At 44.2% G+C, this 12,621-nt stretch overlaps 1 long non-coding RNA gene across 1 annotated transcript; it reads right to left on the bottom strand.

Annotated features, from left to right (window-relative positions):
* Positions 1-12,182: 12,182 nt before the first annotated feature.
* Positions 12,183-12,413, bottom strand: LOC142776468 (uncharacterized). The gene is made up of 2 exons (XR_012887557.1): positions 12,365-12,413; positions 12,183-12,299 (listed from the first exon to the last, which is right to left on the bottom strand). It is a non-coding gene; the product is annotated as an uncharacterized LOC142776468 (long non-coding RNA).
* Between the last annotated feature and the right edge of the window lie 208 nt (positions 12,414-12,621).

The following is a 12,621-nucleotide window of genomic DNA, read 5'->3' as shown; positions in this document are numbered from 1 at the left end:
ACACTTTAGTAAGGAGAACGTTGCGTGTTAAGGAAACATTGAAAAAAGGAATAAATTAGATTTACAGCGAACATCTTCCTTACAGAAATGTTTGGCGCCAGAACTTGGGTTGGTTTCCGGCTCCTTTATTAGAGACGCACTACATTTTTTATGCCTCATTGAATACGGGAAAAAATAAAGACGGGGACCATGAATTCTTTTGCTCCGTGGGTAAGGTGGGCCTTAGAGAGAAGGATTCCCACAGATTTCTTTTGTGTACGTCTATCTGTGAGCATGACACGTGGGCAGGTTCCTGGCTTGCGATTTCATGAAAGGTAACTCTTTCAAATGCCAAGCATTTTTTAGCGAACTTCGGCGACTTTGAGAGTATCTATCTATCTATCTATCTATCTATCTATCTATCTATCTATCTATCTATCTATCTATCTATCTATCTATCTATCTATCTATCTATCTATCTATCTATCTATCTATCTATCTATCTATCTATCTATTTATCTATCTATCTATCTATCTATCCGCCTATGACATTTAGATTTTCTGGCCGTTGCGATAATGCTATCGATACCGAAATTGGTATGGCATTATTTACAATACTGCCAGTCTCCAAAGAGACCATAGCAGGTGGGCACTACAGTATACAGTTACAAAGAGCACTTAACACTTTCAGGATCGTAAATTGGTAAATAATGTGTAAAAATACAAATCAGCAACCTTGAAGCATACAATCAGCACTTATGCACACCATACACACCAAATACAAGTGAATGCTGGTTTGCATGTCACAGAAAAGCAGACATATCAAGGACGCTAAAAGACGTTATTTTCAATTCTTGATAAGAAATCGCACAATGACTGGGCATTAGTGGTGAAAGGGGTCAAAAAATTCCATTCGTGGATGGCAACTGGAAAAAAAGAGTATTTAAACGCATCATTGTTACATTTATATTCTAATAGAGTATTTGTATGTTGGTGCTGGGTAGCTCGTGTTTGCGAATATTCAACGTAGTTTGAGACATCTATTTTGGAGTAATTGTGTAGGAGTAGATAAAGAAATTTCAAACGTACCTGTTTCACCCGTGTTTCGAGCGTGGGAAGCCCAGAAATAGCTTACGTGACTGTATGACGATCGTGTCATACAGTCACGTCAATATTAGGTTTAATGTCAATATTTACGTTTCATAATCTTTCTGCTCTTACAGTGGTTTGGTTCACATGACATGTAGCAAAACTAGTATGGTATGACATGACTGCACGGAGAATATAGGAGGCCCTGACGTAGAAATCTTGGCATGCATATCATGTAAGTCATGACTACACGCCACGCTCATAGTGCTCTCGCGGTAGTTTCGCTAGCTTCACATATACACAATATGGCGTTACGAGGCGTCAATGGACGACGAACATAAATGACACGCCCAAACACGATTATCTTGGTAAGCATGTCATATAAAACATGACAACACACCTCGGTCATGATGCGCTCTCAGCCGTTTCGCTGGCTTCACATATACCAAATTTGGTATTACGTGACGTGAATGGGAGTGCTTGCCAAATGTGCTCCACCCCATTCTTATTCTTCTAGTTACTTCAATCTCGTGGTTCGGCTCCGCGGTTATTACCTGCCCTAAGTAGACATAGTCTTTTACAACTTGAAGTGCACTATTACCTATCCCGAAGCACTGCTCTTTCCCGAGATTGTTGTACATTACTTTCCTTTTCTGCAGATTAATTTTAAGACCTACCTTTCTGCTCTCCTTGTCTAACTCTGTAATCATGAGTTGCAATTTGTCCCCTGAGTTACTCAGCAATGCAATGTCATCGGCGAAGCGCAGGTTACTAAGGTACTCTCCATTAACTCTTATCCCTAACTGTTCCCATTCTATAGGCTTCTGAAAACCTCCTGTAAGCACGCGGTAAATAGCATTGGGGAGATTGTGTCCCCCTGCCTTACACCCTTCTTGATTGGTATTCTGTTGCTTTCTTTATGGAGCACTATGGTAGCAGTTGATCGCCTGTAGATTTCTTCCAGGATGTTTATATATACTTCATCGACGCCCTGATTCCGCAGTGTCTGCATGACGGCTGATATTTCTACTGAATCAAACGCCTTCTCGTAATCTATGAAGGCTATGTATAGTGGGTGGTTATATTCTGAGCATTTCTCTATTACCTGATTGATAGTATGAATGTGGTCGATTGTTGAGTAGCCTGTTCGAAATCCTGCTTGTTCCTTTGGTTGATTGAATTCTAATGTTTTCTTTACACTGTTAGCAATTGCCTTTGTAAATAGCTTGTATACTACAGAGAGCAAGCTGATCGGCCTGTAATTATTCAAGTCCTCGTCATCTCCTTTCTTATGTATTAAGATGATGTAAGCGTTCTTCCAAGACTCTGGTACTCTTCCCGTTAGGAGACACCTCGTAAACAGGGTGGCTAGTTTTTCTAACACAATCTGTCCTCCATCTTTCAGCAGATCTGATGTTACCTGATTCTCACCAGCAGCTTTTCGTCTTTGCATACTCTTCAAAGCTTTTCTGACTTCTTCTATCATTGCTGGTGGGGTGTCATCTGGGTTACTGCTAGTTCTTATAGTATTAATGTCGTGGTTGTCCCGGCTACTGTACAGATCTCTGTCAAACTCCTTTGCTATTTTAAATATCTTAGTCATATTGGTCGTTATTCTGCCTTCTTTGTCCCTTAGTGCATACATCAGACTTTTGCCTATCCCAAGTTTCCTCTTCACTGCTTTGACGCTTCCTCCGTTTGTCAGAGCGTGTTCAATTTTCTCCATGTTATATCTTCTCACATCGCAAACCTTACGCCTATTATTGAACTTCGAAAGCTCTGCCAGTTCTATTTTGTCTGTTGTACTTGAGACTTTCATGATTTGACGCTTCTTAATGATATTCTTCGTTTCCTGCGAAAGCTTGCCAGTGTCCTGTCTAACTACCCTTCCTCCAACTTCCACTGCACACTCCGTAATGATACTCGTCAGATTATTATTCATTGTATCTATGCTAAGGTTGGTTTCCTCACTAAGAGCTGAGTACCTGTTCTGAAGCGAGACTCTGAATTCCTGTACTTTCCCTCTAGGTGCTAGCTCATATATTGGCTTCTTGCGTATCAGTTTCTGTCGTTCCTTTCTCAAGTCTAGGCAAATTCGAGACCGTACCATTCTATGGTCACTGCATCGTAGCTTGCCAACCACTTCCACATCCTGCACGATGCCTGGGTGTGCACTCATTATAATGTCTAAGAATGGGGTAGAGCACATTTGGCAAGCACTCTCAAATTATGACAGGTAGATTGCCACTATCCCTCAAGAGAAAGGTATAAGACAGCTGTATCTTGCCGGTACTTAGCTACGGAGCAGAAACCTGGAGACTTACAAAGAGGGTTCAGCTTAAATTGAGGATGACGCAGCGAGCAGTGGAAAGAAAAATGGTAGGTGTAACCTTAAGAGTGTTAGGTTTGGCCTGGAGATTCGTCTCTCAATTCCTTCGGCGCCCAGTCTGCCAGACGCTGTCGAAGATTTGAACAATTACCCAGACAATGCGGCAAGCAAAGGCGAGTTCCCGTCTTTCAAATGCGGACCCTTTCGTCGTCTCTTCAAGCAGAAGCGGTGACTGATGCCCTCGGCGACTCGTCGGGCGACGGGGAAGCTGGCGTGACCGGCGCCAGAGCTGATGGGGGAGCGGCGCTCTTTTAATCCTCAATCAAATAGCCGACCGGCCGACTGCCTATGCCCACCAGGCATTGTCCCTGCTAGCCGGAGGATGAGACGTCGTGTCGCCACGACACGACATCGTAAACAGTTCCAGAGAGGACAACAAAGACAGCATCTTCTTTCGAAGAGACCGTGGTGGCCGCCGCAAATCGCCCCGCTAATTAAGCGAACAAATCGGCGGACCCTTTGATGTATGCAGTCAGGATCGTGGGAACTCTCGACTAGCGTCACACACACGACGAGGAAGAGCCCTGCTGGCGCCACCTTGTAGTGCAGTGTTCACAACTCAATATTGGACGTTCACGTGGACCGTGCATGAGAGCCCTGCTGGCGCCACCTTGCAGTGCAGTGTTCACAACTCAATATTTGACGTTCACGTGGACCGTGCATGCTCGTCCCCCTCACCTGTTGTGTGTGTGTGATTGGTGTTCCACTCGGAGAGGAGGAGCCCGAGAGGGCTTAAAACGACGCCGCAGAGGGCTAGAGGTCGCTCTAAACTATGTAACGGTTCAACCACCACGCTCGTGGTTTGTAAAACCACCAACCTCTCTTTGCTGTAAATATGTGTAAATAATGTCATAAACCTGTTTGTTTTCGTATCCTCTTCTTGTCAGCGTTCGTTTCCTCCACCCGGTTACACCACGCTACCACAAGAGACCGGGTAGTCCCCCATTCATAACAAGAGACAAGAAGAGATCAGAGTGGATTAGGGAACAAACGGGGGTTAAGGATATCATAGCTGAAATCAAGAAGAAGAAATGGACATGGGCTGGGCATTTAGCGCGTAGACAGGATAACTGCTGGTCGTTAAAGGTAACTAACTGGATTCCCAGAGAAGGAAAGCGGGTAAGGGGGAGACAGAAGGTCAGGTGGGCAGATGAGATTAAAACGTTTGCGGGTATAAATTTGGCAGCAGCAAGCACCGGGTTAACTGGCGGAACATGGGAGAGGCCTTTGTCCTGCAGTGGGCGTAGTCAGGCTGATTATGATGATGTTGACGTGAATGAAGAACGAAGGTAAATGACACGTGCATACATGATAATCATGATAAGCATGTCATGTAAAACAGGACTTTATGCTACGCTTATAGTGCGCTAGCTGCCATTTCGCTAGCTGAACATATACCAAATTTGGTATCACGTGACGGCGAATAGACGACGAAGGTACATGACACGTTCAAACATAATAATCATGACATGGGAACTCTTGCACGGCATAATTTGCGTCCGCCTCGTAACGTTGTGTTGATTAAGGTGACATTACAACATTCCTTACTCGTGCTTCGCATATTATTGATTCATAATGTACGTGGGATCTGTTTTTTTTTTGACGTTACAGCTTTGAAGTGCTTGCCTTTATTGTTCCATCGTTCTCGCTGTAAGTGCGAGCTCTAGTCTAACACCAGAAAATCACTTGCCGCTTTCTTCTTGGCCAGACTGATGCAGCAGCTGAGTGGTGGTATTGCTAAGCAAGAATCTCGCCGTTCTCACCCCAATCTACTCCAAATTAAATGTTTTCCGCATTGCTATATTGAAGCAGTGCTCACTTTTGTCTTTACTGCTCCTAAAGAAACACGTGGGCACGTTCGCTTACGATGAAAGCTTGAGTAGGTGGGCACACATTTTACAGCAACACTTTCTTTGTACACTGTTTTTTCCTCCTTGTAATGAAGAAGAATTTCTTCATATAATTTTCGAAGTAGATTTTGTTCTATTCCTAACAACGAGGTACTCAAGTTGAACTGCTGCAAAACAATAAATTTTCCTAAAGTGTCACATTCATTATTGGGAACCGACATAAGTAAGTCGCTAAGGTTTCTATTTATCTGCCTTCTGAAAAGCCGACAGGACTCTGAGCCAATAGTACGTAAAGGCAGCTTTAAAAACAGTAATTAAGATGCTCCACCCGTCATATAAACTATGTATTCGTCCTGCTACTAGCGCCTTCAGCGGCAATTTGATCAACATCCTCTACGTTGAGGCAAACTCCGATGGACAGATAACGTCAATAGTGCAGCCTACTGCCTATCTTCAGATCATTTTCACTCTTAACACACCCATTTGAGAAGATCGTCCTTGACAATTATACCTTAATCTGAATCAACAGTCTCTTTAAAACCTGTCTATTCTAACCTGTACCGCGGCAGCTGTTGAGGCATAAATATCTTATAAGAAGTCCTCCTTTTTTGTAGTCGGCCCACACTAGGGCAAGATCGCCATAACACGCGACATGTAATTGTGCCATAAATAAATGAACGTTAACACTGTCTAGAAATTAACAGCTTTCTACATCGCTTCATTAGAAATATCGATGCTGTGAACAATTTGCACAGTCGCATTGAAAGTCAGACACTCTGCATCTGCACCTGCCATTACTCCTGATTTCGTCCATATCGCAAATGATCAATACACATACTAGCATTTTTTGGGCAGAGTCATATGCAATGTTAACTGTCATGAAACGCAATGTCAGTCAGAAGATTGAGGCGTCAGCACTGTTTACCGATTCCGCCAGTATCGTATATATATATATATATATATATATATATATATATATATATATATATATATATATATATATATATATATATATATATATATATATATATATATATATATATATATATATTGCTTTTTGCGCACCGACAAACCCCATAAAAACCAAATCCTTATTAATTTTGGGGAGTAATGACGCGCGGCCTATCAAATATATAGTTGTCATGCGTCATATTGGACATAGAAACAAAAAAAAAACGCCAGTCCTGCCCGGTATAGGCGCTGCACCGTCACAGCGAAAGCTAGAAGAGCGGCCTTTCAGAGCCTGTTCATAACATTCATTGCGTAACTACTGCAAGCAAACTTCCTTGGTACCCACTTAATTACAAACTTTTGGGTAGTAGGCCGGCATTCGCTATGCTATTTTTTGTCATTCTTCTGAGACGCGTGGTATCCGCACAACATTTGCTGGGAATTTTGTGCCAATTGTCCATGCAGTGGCTCACGACGATGAGGAAATATGGCTGAAGTGGGCATGCGCTACAGTTAATAGCGAAACAAGAACAAGCTTTTGTAATGAGTTGTAGCATTAGACGGCCCACTAGTTACGCTAATCGCATTGTGCGACGACTGGTTGTTCTTTCGCAGTTCTAAAACGCTTTACAAGACGTAATAACGCGATTGCTTTCCCGACATCAAGCCTGTCTAAGGCACGTTTGACAACAAGTTTCAAGCACCGGTGTAACTCAGTTGTAGAATATTGTGCTGGCACCCAGCGGACCCAGGTTGAAGCTGAAGTGTGCCATTTGTGCAAGGCTTTTTTTTTTCTAATTTCGCGCGATGTGGTTACGGTCACCGGCGGTGGCGGCGGCGGACAACATGCAACTGCGCGTGACCCGAGTTGTGATCTCATAACAGCTTTCGGTGTGAAAGTGGATGCTCTTGCAGATTTAACCACCCGAAAATCAGCCTGACGAAATTACTGCGTCATACCAGGATATGACAGCACTGCTCCGCGGTAATTAGTGCTAATGGGACCTCGCAATCAATATTTTTTTACAGACAGCGTCACATAACAAAAATATCTCTCTCCTTTAACGATATGCAAAAAAAGAAAAAAAGACGCGTATCGTCGACTTCGAATAGGGCTCACATACGGCACTCACTGCAGCCCTTTAACTGGTGCGAGTGAACCTTCATCGGATATTTGTGGGAACAGCAGGTCTGTTTTACAAGTTGTCAATAAATGACACCACTTCATCTATAACTCATTTTCACATCTCACTTAGTGCTCATTTTGTTCGGCACCATACATAATAAAAAAAAACTACTCCACTTTTTAGGCAAACCCTTCTGAAATATTTCTGTACCTGAAATATTTATGTTCACTTTTACCTCGGTTTGTACTGTTTCTCCATGGACCGGTCCACCTTGGACTAAGAAATGTTGTCTTGTGATGACGCCCCCACGCGACGTGACAGTGACGTCATGACCGATTTGGGGATAGCGCGAGAACAAAACGACGACACAGAGACAAGAAGGGCACGAAGGACACGAGCGCTTCGTGTCGTGTCGATTTGGGGAACCATCATGCTACGATGACGTGATTTGGTGATATCATCACGAGATGATTTTTTTTTGCTCCACGCGTGTTGACGTCGCCAGCAATTATCGCACTTCCTGAGACATATAAGGCGTTTCATTTAATATATATTTTTGTATTAAACTTAGCATGCTGAATGTCACAAATGCCTGTCTCACAATGAAGAAAGCAGACAATTTTACGGAAATTCTTCCTTACAGATTTGGGAGCATGCGTATAGGCGTAACGTGTGTGACGGGAACCTGTGAGGTGAGAGAAAAATGGAATCGCCTTCTTCACATTCTTTGTGCTTTCGTCCTCGCCTTGGTGGTCGAGCAGATACAATACTCGGTTGCTGATCCGCAGGTCGCGGCATCGAATCCCGACTACGGCGGATGCATTTTCGATGGAAGTCAAGATGCTGTAAGCCCGTGCGCTCAGATTTGGGTGCACGTTAAAGAACCCCAGGTGGGTAAAATTTCCGGAGCCCACCACTACGGCGTCTCTAATAGTTATTTGGCGGTTTTTCGACGTTAAGCCCTACATATCATCAATCTGTGTTTCGGTGAGACATAAAGTGCACCTGTGAAGTGAAAAAAATTGCTTAAGCAATCATTATAAGCCGTGACTTGTTGGTACATTTACCACACAAACTCATATTAAGTCAAGCGAAAGAGTTAGTAAAGGTAATGACGAAGAAGTTGGGCTCAGTTTAGTCAAAGGACCCCTGACAGCGAAAGTTTCTTGTTTTGCGAGTTTTTTTTTTTTGCAGTAATTTGTACTTTTGGTTCTGGCAATGCCGAAATCATAGCATAGATACCCTCACGCATGATATAACTAACGCTAGCGTCGTAAGTTCAGAGTTATATTGCGTTAGTGTTAAACGCCCGCCTAAATAGCATAAGAAGCTAGCGCCCCACAGCGGAGCAGCGCCTGAGACTATGTGCACTCAAGTGTGGCAGCTTGGGCTAGTTGGTATGACATGACGATAGCGCGAGAACAGAACGATGACAAGAGACAAGAAGGCGCTTGTGTCCTTCGTCTTCTTCTTGTCCCTGGTATTGTTCTGTTACCGCGCTATAACTATCATCGTGCGCTCAAGCTTCGTTAACGCTTTAACGCATTGTTTTCAAATTGAAGAACCGTGGGCGGTGAGTGAAACTATGCGGGTACTTTGCGTGTGTCCCCCTCCGAAAAAAGAAAAGCATTTCTGGCGTAAGGAACCTAAACCACCTAGAGAGCAGCCCGAGAACAGAGCGAGAGGGGGGACGAACAATGGTCCTCACCGGGTCCAAGTACGGCTAATATGCACGCCCAGCAAAGGTTCTCTGACCCCGGCAATACGTTCTTGACCACTGCAACGCCACAATGGTATCCCCTGTCTACTTGAAATCACAACGAATGTTGATTGGACCTGACTACTCATTTGATCACGCACCCTTACTTTAAAACCAAACTAAAATATCTTCTAGGCAACACTCGCCACTAATAATCGGTCAGAGGTGGTCCCGCATGCAGGACGTTCGAACAACACAAGCATCCAGAGTTTCAAAATTTAGTGTGAGGGGCCCTTTAAGTCTATGTATACAGTAATTTGAAACTTGTCCTTGAAATTCACCGGTGGCCTTCCAGATTTCATTTTTAAAAGAAAATCCGGGGTTTATCGGAGCTCATTTCTCGTAAATTTCCTGCTCGCTGAAATTCGCTGTTTATTTTATTATTTTAAGATTTTGCATCGTGTTTTTTAACTTTTGTTGCGAATGAAAATGTGTTGCCTTTTTGCTGATAGTACTATTTTTCTATTCTTTCACTTGTTCACACTTTCATTTCGCTTACCTTGCTAGTAGACGGCTGTTATTTGAACAGCTATAAACTCACGAAAGCGTTCTTTTTTCTTTTTCTGTTTTGGCCTAATGAGACACGCGTAATCAATTGGCTTAGGTATCGAACCTGGTATTGCGAAATCTCCATTTGAAACAGCGTGTTCCTTAACGTCACAGCCACAGTAGCACGCAATAACAAACTAGCAGCTGGCAACCACTGACTTTGGGGCACCATTCAGGACATTTAAGTAGCCAAGCCATTCCAAGTCAACTGACTGTCAAAATGGCAGCGGCGGCCCTGTCAGAGAAGATGCAGTGTACTAGTGAAAGTTCGTGTCCTTTGTTGTTTGTGTGCATGGTTAAAAGTGAGATATGTGCGAGAGTGTAAGTCGTAGGTGATGGCGGGAGGTAAATTGCCGTGTTGAGAGGTGCACTCGGCTGCTCAACGTTCAGACAGATCCTGGATGCATTGTCACCAGCCGCCCGCGGCGAGGTGTGCTTCGAAGTAGCATGGAACACCAGCCAATCGCGATCAATTGTGCTTCGAAGCAGCCTGGTCCCAACGTGAAAGGACTTCTGCATCTGACATATGGCCCGACCTCGGGAAAGTTAAGACAACGCCCGTGTCGAGTGTACTGATAGACTGTCAGAGCGGAGCCATGTTCTGTGGCGGAGCCTCAAACACTAGTGAGTGCGATGGGCGCGATGCACGTGGTGATGACATTGTGTCAAACTTTCGAGGAAGATTACAAACGTAGTTGATTGAGCTGTGTTGACTGCCTTGATACTGCTTTTCTTTTTTCAGACTATACGTGGACTCGAATGTCTGACAAAGCTGTCAGTTGTGATTAATTACTGTAAAATAAATGACCGACTCTATACGAACGACGTCGTGGGTCTTGGCGGAAGCGTGTATACGCACGACGCGACTGACGCGCCACGCGGCAGTTGCTGAAACCTTCCGGATCGGACTACCGATGCATGCTTCCGAGTAGTCTGCGCGTGTCTGTTCGGTCGCCGCGCGTGTGACAACTGTTTAGTGGATGTTGCCAAAGTAACGGGCCCTACAGCTGTGAACAGTACGATGTTTTAATGCAAACGAGAGCGTGTGCTGCACCTTGCTCACCTTATCGCTCTGCACGTAATTGCGCATGCAAAGAGCAGCAGTTTTCAATGGGGTAGACCACTATACTCGCGGACAACTTTTTCTTGGCATTGAAGCGAAGGCTGCAGAGTCAAATCGCGCGTATCCTATCGTAAATAATGTAGTCCCGCAAATGCCACCGTATTTCTAGGTAAGTTATCAGAACAACTCTTTTATTTTATACATGTAGCCCTCTTTGAGACAGGACGCAGCACACACTAGTGAGATGTACAGACTCCCAAATCTATAACTATCCAAATCTCGTGCGCGAGCGCCGACCTTTTTGTGCGTCAACGCCATACGACGGAGCCATGTTCCAAATAGGGCGAGAGAAAACTTTAAAAAAAAGCGTTTTCGTCGCCAGATAACAAATGAACGATCCACATTTGTCAGCTTATCTCATGCGCGGGGGCGTGTGACGTATCTGCGGATTTCATTTTCTAGGTTGCTTGCTAATCTTCGGAATATTAAGATACGAGCCAGACGCGCTGCCTGTTCTTCTGAACTAAGTTAATGCAGGGTGACGTTCTCACGAAGGAACAGCCGAGCAGACGATAGGCCCATGTGCGCGCGTCATGGGACTGCGCTTACTCTCGCCGTTTGCAACTTGGCTCCGTCGTACGGCGCTAACGCACAAAGTCGGCGTTCGCGCACGATAGTTAAAAAGATTTGGGCGGCTGTACATGTGCAGAAGCTCCGCCCCCGTAGCTTTCCCTTCATTGCCATGAAAAGTTGTCCTCGTTGGAAGAAACCAGCTTGCAGTGGAAATGGAGGTCTTTGACAACGCTAATAGGGTGAACACCCTATTATTGTTCAGCAGTGCCTTCAGTTCATATACATCTGGCCATCCTGTTTGAGCATGTGTTGGCAGCGAGCACTCCGAGCTTCAGAAAAAGTCAGATAGCCGCGCTGTTCACACGCTGGCTGTCCTCACCGTCGAAACAGTTTCATGTTGGAGCATGTTACAGTTACATGTATTTCAACTTACACTTGTATCAGTTACTCTATTTCCCTGTTTCATAGATGACAAGATATAAAAGTTTAGAAATAATTTACTGTAGTAAATTTCTCATCCTGCTGTGTCAAATTACCCCCCCCCCCTTCCCTTTTTCTCAGGGTCTCCCTATTTAAACTTTCACGCTACACAAAAAAGTAACCTAACGCTGATGTGCTTCCTGGGTGAGAACTGAAATAGACAGGACGCAACATGCGTCAAACACTTCAGTCACCTTGGTCTCTCGCGATTCCCTCATCTCATGCGCGGGGGCGTATGAGATATACTAAGCTCTCCTGAACTTTTGCAACAGAGCGGACGGACCCGTAGCAGTACTGCAGTTTCGAGCTGACAAGGCACTGCACTACCGAAGACTGCCTACCGTCTATTCAGCAGCAAAAAAAACAGCATAAGTGCAAAAAGAAAAAAAAGCATGCGTTTATTGCTCCAGGAAGTATCTATGTGTGACTGCAACACTTCATACAGAACCAGTGACGCTTTAGGTCCTCCTTCTTCACTGAAGCACACGGCCTGTAATATAATGAAGAAAAGCATGTAAGAACATAAATTATGACCTTATGCCATCCTATACTTACCAGTGAAACCATTCCAAGCACTGATCACACAAAACCATTTTTATTTCGCGATCATCCTTTTTCTTGCATTGTGCACAGCTCCATATGTCTCCTTTTTTTTTCACAGCAACTGCAGACAAGGAACAGTTGCTCATGCATGGCAGTCACAAAACAATGATAAACGACCAGAAAGAGATAGGTTCTTACGGGATGATGAGAGCAACAGCCATGCCTCTGCGGTGAAGTATTTTTTTCAGCTTTGGCAATGATACCCGGTG

Source organism: Rhipicephalus microplus, chromosome X (assembly GCF_043290135.1).
Source record: "Rhipicephalus microplus isolate Deutch F79 chromosome X, USDA_Rmic, whole genome shotgun sequence".
Lineage (NCBI taxonomy): Eukaryota > Metazoa > Arthropoda > Arachnida > Ixodida > Ixodidae > Rhipicephalus > Rhipicephalus microplus.
Note: the sequence above shows the minus strand (reverse complement) of the source record. Positions and strands in the feature narration are given on the sequence as shown.